This window comes from Triticum urartu, chromosome 5, assembly GCF_003073215.2.
Source record: "Triticum urartu cultivar G1812 chromosome 5, Tu2.1, whole genome shotgun sequence".
NCBI lineage: Eukaryota > Viridiplantae > Streptophyta > Magnoliopsida > Poales > Poaceae > Triticum > Triticum urartu.
The window spans coordinates 26,315,658-26,334,305 of NC_053026.1; the positions used below are offsets into that span (position 1 = coordinate 26,315,658).

The following is an 18,648-nucleotide window of genomic DNA, read 5'->3' on the forward strand; positions in this document are numbered from 1 at the left end:
TCCAAATGTTTATGTTATCTGCACAAATAAGGGGGTAATCATATCTGTTATCTTTGTATTACGAATACTTCTGACAATGTTTTGTTATGTTTGTTGCTTGCCTGGTCTGCTCTTTTGCTTTACGTGGGAGGTGCCATGTTCAGTTTCTCATTGCTCCAACAAATGCTACTACTTTTTATCTGAAGCTTGTTAAATATGATGTGCGAGCTGTAAGACCCGTGCTCTCTTTTTCTCTTATCTGTAGAAGTGTTAGAGATTTAAAGATAGCGCCCAATTTTTCAGAAAACGGTTCGGCAGATCCAATGGCTCGCTCCGTTTCATCTTCAAGTGATTACGCTCGACGGCCTGGATTTACCTTACACTATCTACCATTTGTAATTTACTCCAGTACTGTTTAAGCTCTTACTGCGAACTAAGGCTTGAGAGAGATAGAACACTAGTAAAATCGTGTGACATTCATGTCTGAATTATGTGTTGTTCTCCTGTAATTGAGCTCCGATCTGACACGATGCACCAAGTTGACAGCATACAGACATACAGTAACCATAGTTTTATGTTATAGAGTACTCCCTGAGTGCACGTGCATTGCAACAGAGTATAGTTAGGTTGGTTCCGTCGTCGTAGTTAGTTTGTCGAAAATAGCAAACAATTGACCCACTGTTATCAGTTTATTTTCTGAAAACACAGGTGGTGAATAGTGTCGCGCTCCCCTTGCGCACCCAGAGCACCACCAGCCGCCACATCTGATCAGGACCTTCCTCGTTGTTTTACGTCCATTTTTCTTAAACCTAAAGAAGACCACATGGTTTTGATCAACTTGGCCATCATAGAACCAAATATCTCCACCAATCCAATCTGTTACAGGAGCAAGGAACATATACTAAGGGTTTCCTTCTGTAAGCTGTAACCCACCATATAGGAACTGAACTAATCTAAAAAAGAGCAATTAAACCCCTTGCCAAACTTATGACATGTAACCCATATATTTCTGAAGAAACGTAGTGTTGACATTGTTGACAGTAGGAAAAACAACGGTCTTGATATCAGGTACCAGGGAGCTCGTCCTAGACTGGAACTTTCCATATTCTATGACGAGGTGGCACCAATTTGACAGAGCAACATTTCCCAGATTCAAGACTAATGGATAGCATCGAGGGCTTGCGCTTAGGCTAGTTGTTGGACACAAAAATGTGCCTATGGCCACAATAAGCCAAGCATGTAGGAATTTGTCATCCACAACTCCTTTCATTGCCTTAATCATCTTGCACCATGTGTTAATCTCGGTTGTTCCCCCTTCTATTCCATACTATCAGAACTGATGAACTCTATTGCTTCTTTCTCCACTTCATAGACAACTTTGTATCCCCGTTTGGAAGCCCGGACATTCTATGCACACTTTTCCTGTCGACCGGCATTGGCCCCCTCTCGCTGACAACAATTTTCGAGCGCTGGTCATCAAAGCACCTCACAACCACTTGCTTCGGCATGTTGGCATCTATGAACACTTAACTTCAGTAGTCCTCTGAATCCTACACTTATGATCCTTTCTCGCTGCTTGAGGTTCAAGCCAATGAATAAAAATTGGGTCATTTGAATTGATCATATAAGATAATGAATAAAAATTGGGTCATTAGACGGATGCCGAGAAAGAACTTGCTCTCAAATGAAGCATTTTGGCCTACTCGGACACCCTACGTTGAAGATGGTGTTTTTTTGGACATTCTTGAAATGAACCTAACTTTTGCCGGCAGATGGGCATGCCCATGCTAGGCATCCATGTCAGGTTTCAAAGAAAAATTTATTTATAAAAACATAATGTAAATAGATACTTATTTTTTTAGTTTTAACATAACTAATAAAATACAATGGGATAAAATCATAATTTAAGATTCTTAAAAACATTTAAAAATATTAGAATGAAAAAAGAATAGAAAAATTAAAATTTAAAACAATTACTTAAAACTATTTTGGTATTCCAAACAATATTCCAAAATTTTGAACAAGTTTCAAAAAGAACAATAAAGTTCAAAAGGGAGAAAAATGAATTAGGGAAAAAAAGAAGAAAAGGGAAAAATAGAAAGAAAAAAACGCTTAGGCCATGGCCCAACAAGGCAAAGGCATCGCTCCCATCGGGCGCCTGTTGGACCGGCCTAACCGCTCGCGGATTTGAAAAAAAAAATCATCAAACGAAAAATGTTCCCAGACATGAAAATTTTTGGAGATTTTCAAAAAAGTTTAGTAATTTGTTTTTGCAGAAAAACCATTCCTGGTTTTGGGAACCTCAGCTTCACAGCCGGGTTTTTTTTTTCGGTTTTGAGGTTTCTGGACGTGATTTTCTCTTTTTCTTTTTATCTTCTTCTTTTTCTCTCTTTTTTTGTTTTCTATGGATTTTTTCCTTTTTCTGTTTATTTTTTCTATTTTTCATATATTCAAAAATTTGGAAATTTTTTTCAGAATTTCGAATTATTTTTTTCATTTTTAAAAAATTGATCATATTTTCAAAAAATATCTAAAATGTCTAATTTTTCATATTTATGAATCAATGTTCAAAACATTCAGAAAATATTCAGAATCTCCAAGTTTTGCTCAGGTTCAATTTTTGTTCATACTTCTTAATCAAAGTGGGTACGATTTGCCAAAGATCCATATTGTCCTTTATACGACTTCTATCCTCTATGAATGAGTCAACAAGAAAGAAAAGATGCATAGATGACCTGAAGAAAAAAAATCATAAAACTACTGACACATCATCTCGTGTGCTTAACGGGAGAAACAAAAGAGAGGATATGACTAGCCTGTGGGCGCACAACACATGATTTAGATTTGCGTCTCATGCGGCAGATGTCCCAGACATTTCCTCACGGCCACATTGCTTCTAGGCATCACTTTCTTGCTGTTGGGGCATGCGTCCAAGTTTCTGCGACTCTGGACCTAATTGGCCATTCTTCTCATCAAGAGTGCGATGATTTCTTTGCACCACACATTCCTATAAGGATGTAGCATGTTAGCACGGGATGGGAAAAAGGCTGGTCAGACTTTCTAAAGGAAAAACCAGTAGTATTCGATCTTTATTTAAACCTTGAATTCAAAAAAAAGTTCAGGAAATTAAATAAAATCTAATTTTTAATTTATAAGGATGCAGCATGTTAGCATGGGATGGGAGAAAAGGCTGGTTAGACTTTATAAAGGAAAAACCAACAGTACATTCGATCTTTATTTAAACCTTGAATTCAAAAAAACGTTCAGGAAAGTAAATAAAATCTCTTTTTTTTAATTTATAAGGATGTAGCATGCTAGCACGGGATAAGGCTGGTTAGACTTTATAAAGGAAAAACTAACAGCACATTCGATCTTCATTTAAACCTTGAATTCAAAAAAAAGTTCAAGAAATTAAATAAAATCCCATTTTTTCAAAAAATATTCACGAATAACTTTTTTATGAATTTTCAAAGGTTCAATAATTAAAAAATCCTTCAATAATTAGAAAATCTTCACGTGTTTAAACATTCACGAATTTTAAAATTTTCATAAATTTAAAAAGATCAAAGTTTAATTCATCAATTTTAAAAGAATTTAACGAATTTTCAAAAAATAAAAGGGGAAGAGAATAAAAAATTACAGGAAAATAAAAAGGGGAAATATAAAATATGTAAACTAGCAGAAAAGGGAAAGAAAGAAGATACATGGGTGAAAGGGAATTCCCTATTTGCTGCTCGCTGCGTCAAACTGTCGACACAGCGCACAGGCGAACCACCCTATCGCTCATTCATGAGCCGGCCCTTTATTTTTACATACGAGCATTCCGGTTTTGGGAATCTTCTGAAAGGTTCCCAAAACCGGTCATGAACCTTACAGAAGGTTCCTGAACAGGCTTTTCTTTTGGTTTCTGGTTCTTTATTTTTTTTTCTATTTCTATTTATTTTCTTTTTCAATATTTCATTTTCATTTCATTTTGTTTCATTTTTCTTCTCGATTCATCATTTAATTTTCACAAAATTGCAAATTAGATAAATCACAATTGAAAATTGTTCACGAATTTGAAAGAAATGTTCTACTTTTCAAATAGTGTTCATATTTTTTTATAAATGATCAAAAATTGGAAAATGTTTGCGTTTCCACAATAGCAAATTTGTGTAAATGTTTGAAAATTTAAAATAATGTTATAGTTTTAAAAAATTCATATATTTTAAAAATTGTTCATGTTTTCAGGAAAATGTTTTAAACTTAAAAAAAGTATGTCTTTTTTAAAATGTCCGTGCTTTTGAAAAATAATGTTAGCAATTTTGCATAAATGTTTTGTTTACAAAAAATATTCGTAAACTTTGGAAAAGCTTCGTAAATTTAACAAACGTTCATAAATTTGAAAAATAGTATGTCACTTTAAAAAATGCTCGCAATTTTCCAAAAATATTTGTGTTCTCAAAAAGTGTTCGTAAAATTCAGAAAAATATGTATTTTGCAAAAAAAAGGCTAACATTTTTTAAAGAATCTTTGCATTTTATAAAAAAACATTCAAATATTTGGAAAACATTTCGAATTTGAAAAATGTTCGTGTCTTTCAGAAACCCATTTCACAATATAAATAATATTCATGTTTTCGAAAAAGTTCTTAAAAAAAGCATTAACTACAGTATCCACGTACTATTCACTACCATGCCCGGGCCGGTCGCTGCAATATCGTTTTTATTTGGTACAACACGTCGTTCGGGTTGATTGTTCTTAAAAGTCAGTACTACTAGTGAGTGTGTCACCAAAGCTGATTCGGTCTAGTGGCTAGCAACACATGAACGACTACGGGACGTCCTTTGTTCGAGTCCGAGTAACCGCTTGAGCCACAAGCACTCCCTTGGGGGGCCCCCCGGGGGGGGCCCCCCCCCCCCCCCCCCCTGTGCGTTTGGTCGGCATATGTCGCATGCAACATATAGGAGGTCCCGGACGAAAGAACCTTTTAGGATGTTCCTAAAATCGGAAAATCCACAGTTTTGAGTTGTACATGAGCCGTCCCGTTATGAGAAGATAAGCGCGAAGGTTCAAGTTTGGTACAATAAGTACTGTAGTTGTGTCTTTATCTCACCTTTAGTTCTTTTTATAACTATCTCACCTTTAGTGGGATGAAAGAACAATTTGACCAAAAGGAACGCCCTAAATTAGCCTGCCAAAGCAGGAGAAGCACCCTCCCACTCGCTAGCTCATGTCTATAACGTATGTTCTCTTCTGCAGGGTTACTTTTTGTTTTTTTACTTGCTTTTATTTATATTTATGAAATGGGACATTTTTTACTTACATTGTGAAAAACTTTCATCTTGTAATTTTAAAAAGTACATGTAGTATAACAGAATTATTCACGTGATTTTCAGAAAATGTTCGTACCATTCAAAAGAATGTTCATGAAATATGAATAATGTTCACACATTGAAAAAATGATGTTAATGAGATTTTTCGCAAAATTCGTGAACATTTAAAATTTTGTTCCTGTAGATTCTAAAAAAATGTCCGTGCCATTAAAAAATCATGACATTGAAAAATGTGCATTCATTCCAAATATGCTTCACGACTTTTGAAGAAATATGCATGAAATGTTAAAAAAATTCCACATGGTTTTTGAAAAAAATTACATAACGTATAAAAAGGTTTCTGCATTTGAGTAAATATTCATAAACACAAGAAATGTCTGCACACTTTACAAAAATGTTCATGGCATTTTTTAAAATTTCAACATGTATTTAAAAATATTCATTGTGTACGAAAATATGTTCGATGTAGATATCACAAACGTTCAATATGTATGTCGGATAAATGTTTAACATGTATCGGAAAAATGCTCAACTTGTAAGCAAAAGTAATTCAGCGTATATTTGAAGAATGAAGAGAAAAACAAACAGTTGAAAAGAACTCAAAAATAAATAAATAACAGTAGAGAAAACATACAGAAGAACAGAAAGAAAAAAAATCACGCGAAAGCTTTTAAAACCAATCCGCACTGGTACATAGAAGTTACCCAAAATTGCTCCTGGAAGTGCCTGGCAAGACAAGTGTACGTCTAGCAATACGCGAAACATAGGGTCAGTTTGGTTGGAGACCTGGAGATTGTGCCTGGCAAAAAGCATTGCCTGGATGGAGCCTGAGATGATGGGCCTTTTCTGTCTGGCCAGGTGTGCCTGGGCAAGGTCTGTTTGGTTTGTTCCCGGGTTGCTATCCTGTCATCTAGTATTTTAAAGGCTGTTTACACAGTGGGCCATACTGCCCATCACTCATTATTAGAGCCAGGCGCAAGCACTGGGACGCCTGGGGCCAGGCTAAGCATGTTGCCTGGATCAAATGTTTTCTCTTCTTTTATTTTTTGAGCCGAACAGGCTAATCACCCTGCTACCGGCTGCCAGGCCAGGCAAATGTTTTATTTCCCTGGACACCAACCAAACAAGTGTCAGGCAGTTCCCAGGAGAGTTCCAGGCCAAGCGTCTAGCGGCGTGGACGCGATCCAAACTGGCTCATAGGTCTCGTGGACTATCCCATCCAACGCTATAGGGAGGATACCTCCTATGTGACACTTGTAGTGTCAAACTGTCAAGGTTTAGCCAGAGCCCTGCCGGTGGGCTTTGTAGGTCTCTGGCCCAAGACTATTTATATGCTTATGTTTCCAGTTCGGCTTCAAACAGTTCAAGAAGGATGATAATACTGATAAAGTAAATTGGCAGGAACAACAGAAAAATATGTTTCTTCCAAATTTGTACTACTCCGTCCCATAATGTAAGACGTTTTTCGTTTTTGCAAGCTAATATAGCTTGCAAAAATGTCCTACATTATGGGACGAAGGGAGTACTACATAAAAACAGGAAAAAAATTGATACATTTTTTAACAATTATGAACATTTTTTAAAAACTATATTTTTCTTAATGTTTTTAAACACAAAAGGTTTCTCGTATATTTTTAAAATACCACCTCCATAACTAAATATAAGACACTTTTGCATTCAAATTCTGCTTCCAAAACATCTTAGATTTAGTTACAGAGGTAGTACTTTTCTTTGGAAAAATGATATTTTCTTTACAAAAGTTGAACACAAAATAGAATAATATAGTATCTTTAAAAGGACATAAAGAAATAAATAAAAATGGACCGGAACCTCGTAGAAGATACGCAAAATGAGTAAAAAAAACTGTACATAAACGGTTTGGAAAACCCGGATGTTTAATATGTAACTTAGCTCATTTGAGCGCTCTCTTCATTTTTTTTTCTATGCGAAAGACTAACTATTTGATGCACAATGGGTAAAATAGTATTTGCCAATGCTTGTTTTACGGTTCAGTAGGAGTTCTATTCTGCAAGAATAGGGTTACAATCCAGAGGCGAGATTTCCTCTATACATGGGGTCCTCCATGCAACCACACAACGTGGCACATTCAGTACAACTACACCTTTATAGGCAATCTGCAACCCTGTTTTGATCTCTATTATTTCTTTGAGAAATAAACTCTCGATCAACTATCAAAGACTTAATTAATCTCATATTGTCCATAAGCGGAATGATCCAAGCTATTACCGAAAAGAGTGGATAGGGCCGTCGTCGATTCCGGCTGCAGGATTATAGGCCCGTCAAAATGTTGTATGGCTTGCGGCACACCAATCATTATCACATGTATCTCTGCTTTGATAGCTTCGTTGCAATTGAATAGATACGGGTACGCTATAAAAAATTATTGAGACATTATGCTTCGGAAGCACCATTCCAGTCGTTGCCGAGCCATAAGCTTCCAGAAATGTATCGTTTGACAGAGAGAGCGGCGATGTTGGCCGGCGGAGCCAACCAACTATGGGTGGCTTTGGTCTTCTATTGTTTTTCAACATCCCATGAGCATTGCAATGGTATCTTGCCTTGATTATTTCTTTTGTTGGTAATCTTCTTTATGCACAAATGGAATCGAAGTAGCTTTGTAGGAAGATTTTTCTGAACTTTACTAAAACATGAATATTTAATTTTGTCAGGAACCTAATTTTGTAAAAGAAATGGGGAAAATAAAAAAAATTACAAAAATATAAAAAGAGAATAACGAGAAAAGAAAAAATGCAGAAAAGAAAGAATTAACTGATGATGGAAACATATTTATTCCTCTCTTTTTTAACTGGAGAAGGGCAGAAGTAGGAGAAGTAGGCCGGCCCATAAGGTGCAACAGGCCTTGGCGGTTTCGTTAGCGTAAGGGAACACAATTCGGAGAGTATCGACAAATAAATATTCACACTCGCTCTCCGAGCACTGTTTCTTCCCCGGTTGGGAAAAAACGAGTCTTTTCCTGCGACTCGCCGCCCCGCGCCGCGCCGCCGCCGAGGGGACGCCAAGCCTCCGGCTGGAGGAACTCTGAGCCCGCAGGACGATTCGACCCCGCCTTCCCATCGGTAAGGGCCTATCTTTTCATCTTCTTTGTTGGTCGACTAAAGACCAGATCCCCTTTCGCCCCAGTAGTTTCACCCTAGACTAGATCCGAGCTGTTTGATTCCATCAGTTGAATGAGATAGATAATACTGATAGCAGTGGTTTTCTTGCTGTGATTTTCCCCATGTGTTGATTGCATCTCAGACCTCGATTTTTTTTTTCTAGGGCATCTCAGACCTCGATTGGGCGCTGAAGTTGCGTAGGAGCAGGGGGGAGGATATCATGCCGAGGGAGGTCAGTGAGAGCAGGAGGAGGAGGTGGAGGAGGAGGGAACACATGGCCACCGCAAGAGATGATTGCGGGGCATCGCTTCCGTACGAGATGATTATAGAGGTTCTGCAGTGGCTCCCAGTCAAATCCGTCTTCCGCTTCAAGGCAGTGTGCCGCTCCTGGGCTGCGCTGCTGTCCTCGGATGAATTCCGCCGTCTCCACATGGCAGCAGCCAAGGCTGCAAAGCGGCGGGCACCACCACCCAAGCTGCTATACATCTCGCCGACCGCCACATTCGACTCCACCGCGGTCTACTCGTGCTCCTTCTCACCATCATCATCGTTGGGCCGCCCCAGAGATCACGGGGACCTACTGTTCACCATCGACGGTGCCCGCGGCAACTATGTGGAGGTAGTGACGCCCGCGCCGTGCAATGGCCTCACCCTTCTCTACGATGCTCTCGACACAGCCTACTACATCTGCAATGCGGCCACACGGGCAGCCACGCGTCTTCCGCCTTCTACTGACGTAGCATGTGACTCCAGTGCTGGGCTGGGGTTTGATGCTCGCACAGACGAGCACAAGGTGGTGAGGTTGATCAATGGGATGTTGAATCCGAAGGACTTGGACCCGGTGAGGTGCGAGGTGTACACGCCTAGAGGCTCCTATGTGGATTGCCGCTGGAGGCCGGCTGCCAGAGGAGTACCCTCCAGTTTGCATAAATTTGTACATGCCGCTGTTATTAATGCGTCATGCAACAAATTATCTCCTGTGTTTGCCAATGGTTGCCTCCACTGGTTGATGACACCTGCCTCTTTCATCACAACCCCAAGTGTTGCCATCGTGTCCTTTTCGGTCGCAGAGGAGACCTTCACATGTCTCCAGTCACCGCCCTTCTGGGTACCAGGAGCGCCGCCAACCTCCAGGAATTGGTCATCAGGAGAGCAACTATTGGAGATGGATGACCAACTATGTTTGGTTCGCAACAGAATGCCTCATGGTAGCAACACTTTGGAGATCTGGAAACTGCTGGACTATAGCTCTGGTGACTGGTTGCTGAATCATCGAATTAGTTTGTCAGGGCACTTGGCAAGAGATTTGCGTCAGTCACAAATTCTGAGAGTTATTGGATCTTTTGGCAGTTATAGGTCGTCAAGGAAGAAGATAATCATTACTACTAGCATGCACAAGATTTTCAACAAATATCAGAAAATGGTTCACACCTATGATCCTAGGTCTGAGGCTCTGGAAACCATTCTTTCAATCACGGAGACACACTCAACTCCACAATATGGGTGCCTAGTTCAAGATTCAGTTTCATTCAAGAGACCCTTGCTCCCGTGCATACAACAGATGAAGAGATAGCCTTGTCATCTGACCTGGCTAAGGCGACTAGAGAGATCCTACTCCGCCTCCCAGCTAAATCAGCCACACAGTCCAAATTTGTCTGCAAGCAGTGGTTCAGATTGATTGAGAGTAAAAACTTCATTCAGTCATATTTTCAGCATAAGAACATAGACAGAAAGCCTAAAGTCATGCTTGTGGTCAAGAGCACTGGACGGTTGGGCTTCAGTTTTGCTCCATTGAATAAATGCCTCCAAGAAGCTCCTAGTCACAGTACATTGCTTGATACAAAGGTGGTTTGCTCCAAGCCTTGCCATGGGCTGAACTTGGTAAGCACCGAGACAAAGGACTATCTCTGCAATCCATGTACAGGTTTCCATAGAGGCTTCTCTAACCTGGGGCCAAATTTGCACCTACGCTCGAGAATGCCTAAAATAGAAGAGCATGCTTTTACAGTCGGCAATAAAAATGTTGGCTTGACTTTCAACAGTTTGACTCGTGAACATGTTATTGTGGAAATCTTCTATCACCGGAAGGACTTTGAATCTCGTTAGTATGACATGTCATGCACGTTACACTGGTGTAACACTGCGAATGCTGCCCAAGAGCACTCAGTACCACCTCTGCCTGTGAATGACATGCCACCGGCCTATGTTAAAGGAATGCTGTACTGGATGAATGAACCAAGGTTGGGTCAGAGCTGCGAATGGGCCATTGTCTCTTTCAACCTTGCTGCAAGTACTTTCGATGTCGTCCCATGCCCTTCGTGGTTTGCAAGATGGAGTAGCAGAAACCGCTGTCGTGCATTTGTTGTTGAGCTTGAGGGAGTGTTATGTGCTGTTCTGGCAGACCCAGTTGCAGAAAAATTAGATGTATGGAAGCTAGAGCATGACCGATGGGACAGAGCATACACAATTCACCTAGAAGCATCTCCTGGCTATTCCCTCAAGACATGTGTTGTGGTGCCATTAGCTGTTGATCCCGATCATGGGAAGATCCTGCTCAACACTGTTAGGAAAATAGGTCTATATGATCCAGTGGAGCAAACAATTGAAAATCTCTATTCACTTGATCAGGTGCCAGTTGCCAGTAGTGCACACCTTAAGTTTCTTGACATGCCTTCAACTTCATCAGGGGATAGTTTGACATGCTCCAAAGAAGAGTCAGTGGCGGAGATGAATAGAATGGACTCTAAATTGATTACTTCTGTTCCTATGTTATATGAGGAGAGCCTGGCATGTTATTCATTTGTGCGCAAAGCAAACTGCTTGTGGTGAGACATTTTCAAAGCACCCACGCTACCTTTTTATATAAAATATTTATGTGTAATATCGTGCCTGCATGTTTGGCAAACTGAAACACCCAAGGTTTGATAATGTAATAGTATGAGACCTTTTTATTGACTGCCTGATGTTCCTTTTACTGTGAAGAACTCCCTCTGTAAACTTCTATAAGAAGTTTTGGGTTACTACTTCAGTGATCTAAAATGTCTTATATAAGTTTGGATTATTATCATTTTGCTTTCAAAATATAATGATCAATGTGTTGCTAATGTTTATTATCTGCATGAATAAGAGGATGAGGATAAGTTTTATTCGGCCATGTATTGGAAATATATTCTGTCAATATCTGTATGTTGTTTGCCGTGTTCAGTTGTCAGTGCACTTACAAAATACCAGTGTTTATTTGTTAACTGCATTGAGTATTTAGTTTGTGCTGGTTCTGAATAGAGAACAGATCTGAAGCTTGTTAGAGATGATGTACGAGCACCAGTTTGACAGCATACAAATTACCCATAGTTTTTTTTATGATAAATCACCAGAGTGCCCGTGCATTGCAACAGATTGCAGTGAGGTTGCTGCTGTCGTCATTGTTTTTTAATGTCGAAAAATGCAGACAATTGGCACCACCATTATCAGTTTATATAGGTGAAAATACGATGGGTGAAGACATTAAATAAATAAGAAATGATTCCCTTCAACCAGCGGATCCTCCTCGCTCACCGACGGCATCCCTCGCGGGACCCGTCACCACGGGAGGGGCAGATGTGTGTCCGATCCCGCTCCAGCCGGCACCGCCCCTTTTCGCCGAAGCTCCCTCCGGCCGCCGCTCTCCTGTGACACGACAGTAGGAATGTATCGATGCACCCGCACTTGTGGTGCTATCGGTGCACTGGATGCCATAGAGCATTTAAAAAAATCTGAGAAAATCTACGACATTAACACAACATTAATGTATTATGCCACAAAATTTCGTATCAAAATTTTAAGCATTTCTTGAGATACAAAATTGACAAATTTGACATCAGTGTGATAACGAGCCAAATCTAAAGCTCATGTCATGTTATGTACTATTCAGTATTGAATGTGTCATTTTTGTTTTTTTGAGTTTTGACTTGAAATCTTGTGACAACATACATTGATGTTGTGTGAATGTGCTATTTTTTCAGAATTTTTTAAACATTTTAAAAGCGCAACATGAGTTCGGTGCACCGGTAGCACTACAAGCTCCGGTGCACTAGATATTTTCCCCACGATAGCCTCCTTCCTCTTCCATCCCTTCCTCTTACCCTCCCGTCCGCCTCTCCTTGGCCTCCCGTCTTCTCCAGTTCATCTTTCATTGAAAAAAAAATTCCAAAATTCCGCAATATCGTTCATGTTGCAAAAATCCTCCAGCAACATATATGTTGCAAACAAAAAGATTGGACGAAAACAAAAAATTCTGCAACATCACCTTTGTTGCAAAAGTCCTCCTGTAACAACATCTATGTTGCAAAAAATGGTGAAGACGAAAAGAAAAAAATTCTGCAACACCACCTCTATTGTAAATGTTTCTGCAACAAGATGTCAGTTACAAAACAACATAGTCTAACACTTCGTTGGTTTCGCAACAAAGCAGCTATTACAGAGTGACCTGCGCAACCTCTACCTTGTTGCAATTCACGACGCCCACCTCAGGGAAGATACAACAACTATTTGTGGCTCAATCCAATGATGAAGGAGGCGGCCGATGTTTCCAATTCATCCACCGGTGGACCCGTAGCAGCCCCCAATACATAAATAGTATATTAATAATGGTTGTCACTTGCCAGTTTTACTAAATTACCAAATATTATAATAACATTATGACATTTCATGTAGTTCAATTTTTTTTTGACATTTCAAGTTGCTGATTAATATTCGTGTTCATATGTTGATTGTTTTTCATGTGTCTGTGATATTATTATTACAAAAAAAGTAAGGGACAGTTCACAATGCATTGGTTGCCGTCGATCCGCTTCCCTAGTTGACTTCACGGTCTCGTGTTGTTTTGGTACGCAGCATTCACGTAGGGCACAAAAATTTCTGTTTTGCTAAAGCACATCTAGATGTGCCATAAATATTACACACCTAAGTCCCATGTCATTGATCTTACGTCGAGATTTGTGTGGGTATTTTCTTTTTATTTTTCTTTTCCTTTTTATGCTTGATTCACTCAAATGTGCAATAACTAGAGCACATCTAGATGCACCCTAAACACACCCCAAAAAGTATTCAGCAGGATTCAAACCCCTGAGTCAGACACCGTAATCCTTTTCTCCCTTTTCTGCTTTTTTCTGGTACCTATTCCCTCTGTTTTCATTTACTTCGCATATTAGATTTATCTCGTGTCAAACTTTCTAAACTTTGATCAAATTTATACCAAAAAAATAGCATCCACAATACCAAGTCAATACCATTAGAATCATCATTCAATATATTTGTATACCATATATACTTTTTATTTTAAAAACCTAGATTGTTTTCAATAAACTAGGTCTGACTTAGGTCAAAACTAATATGCATAGTAAATAAAAACAAAGGGAGTACAACGAGCCTCAAGCCGAGATACCTCTCCTCCCATGTTCTTTCTCTCCAGCTACAAAGATTCATTGGAGAAAAAAAGGAACCCCCCGGGTCTTCTGAGACGGGCGACTCAGGAGGCCCTCGATCCACCTTTTCTGGGAGTTGTCGTCGTGCACCCTCTCTCGCCATCGTCGGCCTTACATGCGTGGCTGACAGTCTGACGCGGCAATGTGGCTACATTCCCGTAGTGTTGGAGTATAATGCAATGGAGGCCAAAAGCAGTGAAGGAGGAAAGTGCAGCGGTGGCAAAATTTCGTGTTTTGACTTTTTTAAAAAATTAATCAAGATCTAACCCTACTTTGTAAAAATTTCGACATCTGACCCTTTTTTCTACCGTCTCCAACGGTAGACTAAAAGCAGACTACATTGATCAACACTAGGCCTACCGCCATAGTTGACCGCGGTAGCCCTGGCTACCTTACTGCCAGACTTGGTGGCGGTAGCCTCCAAGCCACTATTCCGGCCAATCTTTTATTTTATTTCTGGTCGTGCATGCATGCAAGTGTGGCTGCATCGATTTAGGTAACCTTTCTGCCACTCTTTAAGCACTCTAGTGATTTGCAAGGCCCGCTGAACCGTGACATACTTAGCAGAAGTATATCTCACCTTGGCATATTGCATGATATCTTCTCTAGCGTAGCACGTGTGAGAACTGAAGGCATATACGCATGAATCATTCTACGTGGTTTATACAGGTCTTTGATAATTTTGCTGGAACTAAACAAGCGTGTCGTATATTTGTTTGGAAAGACTATAATATAACTTATTATTGATAATAGAAATCACCAGAAATTTGTTTCTAAGTGAAAAATATTTATTTATGTTTACTTATTTATTTCTTAGTGAAAAATATTTTTTCAAACGAAAATAAGCAGGAGACTTGTGGATAAACGTGGAAGCCGGGAATCGGCTGTGTGGCAGATGCACGCGGCGACTCTGGCAGCACCATCCGAGTAAACACTGATGAGGCCGTGCTGGCCGCGGCCACTGGGCGCTGACGAGCCCGTGATGGCCAGGGTTCAACCCTAGGTAGATCAGGGCCTCCCTCATTGCCGCGGCGACTCGGGCATTTTGTTTTCTCCTGCTGTGCGGCGGCGAAGAGGGCGGCGACGGTCGCCGCTTCGTCCCTTGCCTCCTGCGCGTGCCTTCGGTACTTCCTCTTCGCCGACTGCACGACCACTCCTCGGGCGTCAACTTTTTCTTCTTGGGCGGACGCGGTCTTGCGGGGCGCGCAGGGCTTGCCTTTCGCAGAGGTGATGAGGTCGGACGAGGCGAGGGAGGCGAGGCCGGCGGCGGCATCGAGGGTCGACGCGTCGTTGTCCATGGCCAGGAGCACGAGCGGGCGGGAGGGTTTTGCGAAAATGGAGAGAAATGATGGTCGCTGTGTCACCGACTGACGGGCCAGAGGGAGAATTTGTTTACTGTCCGCGCCGACACAAATGAGACTCAAATTTAGGCTGGGAATGAATCGGCAAGCGGACGAAAAGCGGACATGCGTCGGTTTGGGTCGGCGCGCTGTGCCGATTTTTCTGTCCGCAGTGACCCAAACGGACATGTGCCAACGAAATGGGTCGGCGTATTGGAGTTGCTCGTAGCAATTGTGATTGTATCATGCATGTTTAAAAGGAATCATTGGCGTGTGCTGCAATTCACAAGATCGTGGGTCCATATTAAGCTATGTAGTATGCACATGCATGTGTATATAGATACCTACCCGCTCGAAACTTCCCAGGATACCTTCTTACTTTGCTCTCGATATTTTCTTAAGTTTCAATTCGAGAGTTACTTCCGCCACCTTCCCCGATGCTATCAACCAAATAGTCAACCTTGCAGAGGTCCGTTCTCCTGGAATACCCATCCTTTATACTTTCGTAATTACGATGGAGTTCTCGAAGAAAGGATGCCGACTTCATCATGATGACCTGAAGCAGAGAAATGAAGACATCAATGCAATGGATCGACCTCTTCGAGAAGAGCAATCAAGACCAAGAAGATTCGTTAGAATTGCGTAACCAAATCTTCGCCCTTACCCCACCTCTTAAATCTCGGGACAAGATTTCTTGTAGTGGAGTAGATTTGTAACACCCCGAGAATCAAGCTACAGTGATCTTCCCTTAATATGCGATGGCATCATTTTTTTTACTTAAAATACAATTAAATAATTAATTAACTCAAATTTAAATTCTCAATAGAAGTGTTGAAAAATATTTCTTCAGATGTTAAAATAAAAGTGTTCATAATTTCACAAATACCTGCTAAGTAATTTTCATGAAGAATCTACCATGTTTTGAATTAGCAAAATGCCCCTAACCTAATTAAAACAATGCCAACAACTTTAATTTTGGCCAATTTAATTTAACCAAAAACTCATACTTTTCAAAATAATATTGAAACTTGTTTGGCTAGGTAAAGCCATTTCCTAATATTTATGAGCCAACTTTCATCTTCAACTAAAGTCATTTGGTACAAATTTAAGATGTAAAAGTGTAGCTAAATTAGAAAAGAGGTTAGGAAATAGAAAAATAGAAAGAAACCCCATGGCCACTTGTGGCCTGCTGCTACAGGAACCGGCCCAAGCCCACCACGACCTTCTCCTTCTTCTTCTGTACAGAGGAGGCAACTTCCTGGTGCAGCACACTCTCGGCCGTCCACGTGTCGATCATCCGCTCGTCCTGGAGATGCATAAGAGCCCTCCCGACCCCGTTGACGAACCCTAACCGCTTCATACCTCTCCATCGCCTCTCTCTCTCTCTCTCTCTCTCTCTCTCTCTCTCTCTCTCTCTCTCTCTCTCTCTCTCTCGATTTGAACTCGTGCTCGAGCACATCGTCGATGCAACACCATGGAGCACGCGACCACTAGCCTCCCCTCGTCGCGTGAAGATGTCCGGGAGCTCCGTCGTGGTCGACTCCATCACCACACCGAAGGGCTCGAGCTAGGAGGCCCCGAGCGCTCGCCATCGGGTGTCTTCCCCGCGTCCGGTCGCCGCTTCCCCGTCCCGGATCTCCTCCTCGGCGCTCCCCCCCGAGCACGTCATCGAGAACCGCCGTGAGATCCTCATCCGATTCCCCCTCTTCCCGGTCTCGATTCGTGGTCCTGCGCATCATTGCTCACCGTGACCGGAGCTCATCCATGGTTGTGCCCTGTGTCGCCTGCGCCCTGCCTCTCCCTAGGCCGCGCCCGGCTGCACCCTACGACGTCCGTCGCTGCTCCTCGCGCGCCCCCCGCCTGCCTACAGCGCCGCTGCACTCCGCGCCCGCGTCTCCCGCCCGCCGGCGCGCCCGCGCCTCCCCGCTCGCACTAGCTCCGCGACGCTCCGCCATCGCCGCCGCCGCGCGCTGCTGCTGCTCCGCTGGCCGCCGTCGTGCGCTGCTGCTGCTCCGCTGGCCGCTGTCGGCGCCCGACAGCGCCCGCCCAGGGCCACGCCTTGCCGCTGCCGCTGGCCATGGTCACAACCATGGCCGTGTGCGTCTGTGCGTGTGTGTGTTTGGGGCCGACCCCCTTTTTTCTATATTAATTAGCACTAACCGCCGCCTAATTACCCCCACCCCACTAATTAACCCACTAACAATGACACATGGGCCCTCCCTGTTAAAGTTAAGGTTAAAACAAATTTGAGTTTCCTAAGTCAATGACACCTGGGGCCCACATCACTGTTTACTTTGACCAGTCAACTGTTGACTGCTTAGTCAAGAGTTGACCTGGCCCCGCTTGTCATACTCTGTGTAGTATTATAGTGGGTACACTTAGCATTTAATAATAAATGAATTTCGAATTAAAATAAATCCATAAATCTAGAAAATGTTTAAATCTTTGAAAATTCATATAAAATAATCTATGTCAGATAAAAAACTTTGTACATGAAAGTTGCTCAGAACGACGAGACGAATCTGGATACGCAGCCCATTCGTTCGCCACACATCCCTAGCATAGCAAACACGCAAATTTCCCCCTCCGGGTCATATGTCCGAAAACACGAAACACCGGGAATACTTTCCCGGATGTTTCCCCCCTTCGCCGGTAGCACCTAGTACTGCATTAGGTCACCTCTAGCACCACGTATTGCCATGTTACCCTTTGTGATGCTTTGATTGCTCTGTTATTTATTGTGTTCCCCTCCGTTACTTCTTTCCGGTAAACCCCGAGACTGCTGCCGGTACCTCTATGATCGACTACATCGATGACGACCCCTCCTTCTTGCCAGAGCAACCAGGTAAGCCCCCCCTTAATCAACCCGATATTGCCTATTCTTCTCTCTACTGCTTGCATTAGAGTAGTGTAGCATGTTACTGCTTTCGGTTAATCCTATTCTGTTGCATAACCTGTCTTTGCCACTACTGTTGTTACCTTTATCTGCAATCCTAAATGCTTAGTATAGGATGCTAGTATTCAATCAGTGGCCCTACATTCTTGTCCGCCTGCCATGCTATACTATCGGGCCGTGATCACTCGGGAGGTGATCACGGGTATGTACATACATACATACTATACAGGTGGTGACTAAAGTCGGGTCGGCTCGTTGAGTACCCGTAAGTGATTCGGATACGGGGGCTGAAGGGGCAGGTGGTTCCATCCAGGTAGTGGTGGGCCTGGGTTCCCGACGGCCCCCGACTGTTACTTTGTGGTGGAGCGACAGGGCAGGTTGAGACCACCTAGGAGAAAGGTGGGCCTGACCCTGGTCGGCATTCGCGGTTACTTCAAAATAACACGCTTAACGAGATCTTGGTATTTGATCTGAGTCTGGCCAATGGCCTATACGCACTAACCAACTACGCGGGAACAA

The 18,648-nt window shown here is 42.1% G+C and overlaps 1 pseudogene; it reads left to right on the forward strand.

Annotated features, from left to right (window-relative positions):
- Positions 1–7,785: 7,785 nt before the first annotated feature.
- Positions 7,786–11,386, forward strand: LOC125506676 (annotated as a pseudogene).
- The last annotated feature ends 7,262 nt before the right edge of the window (positions 11,387–18,648 follow it).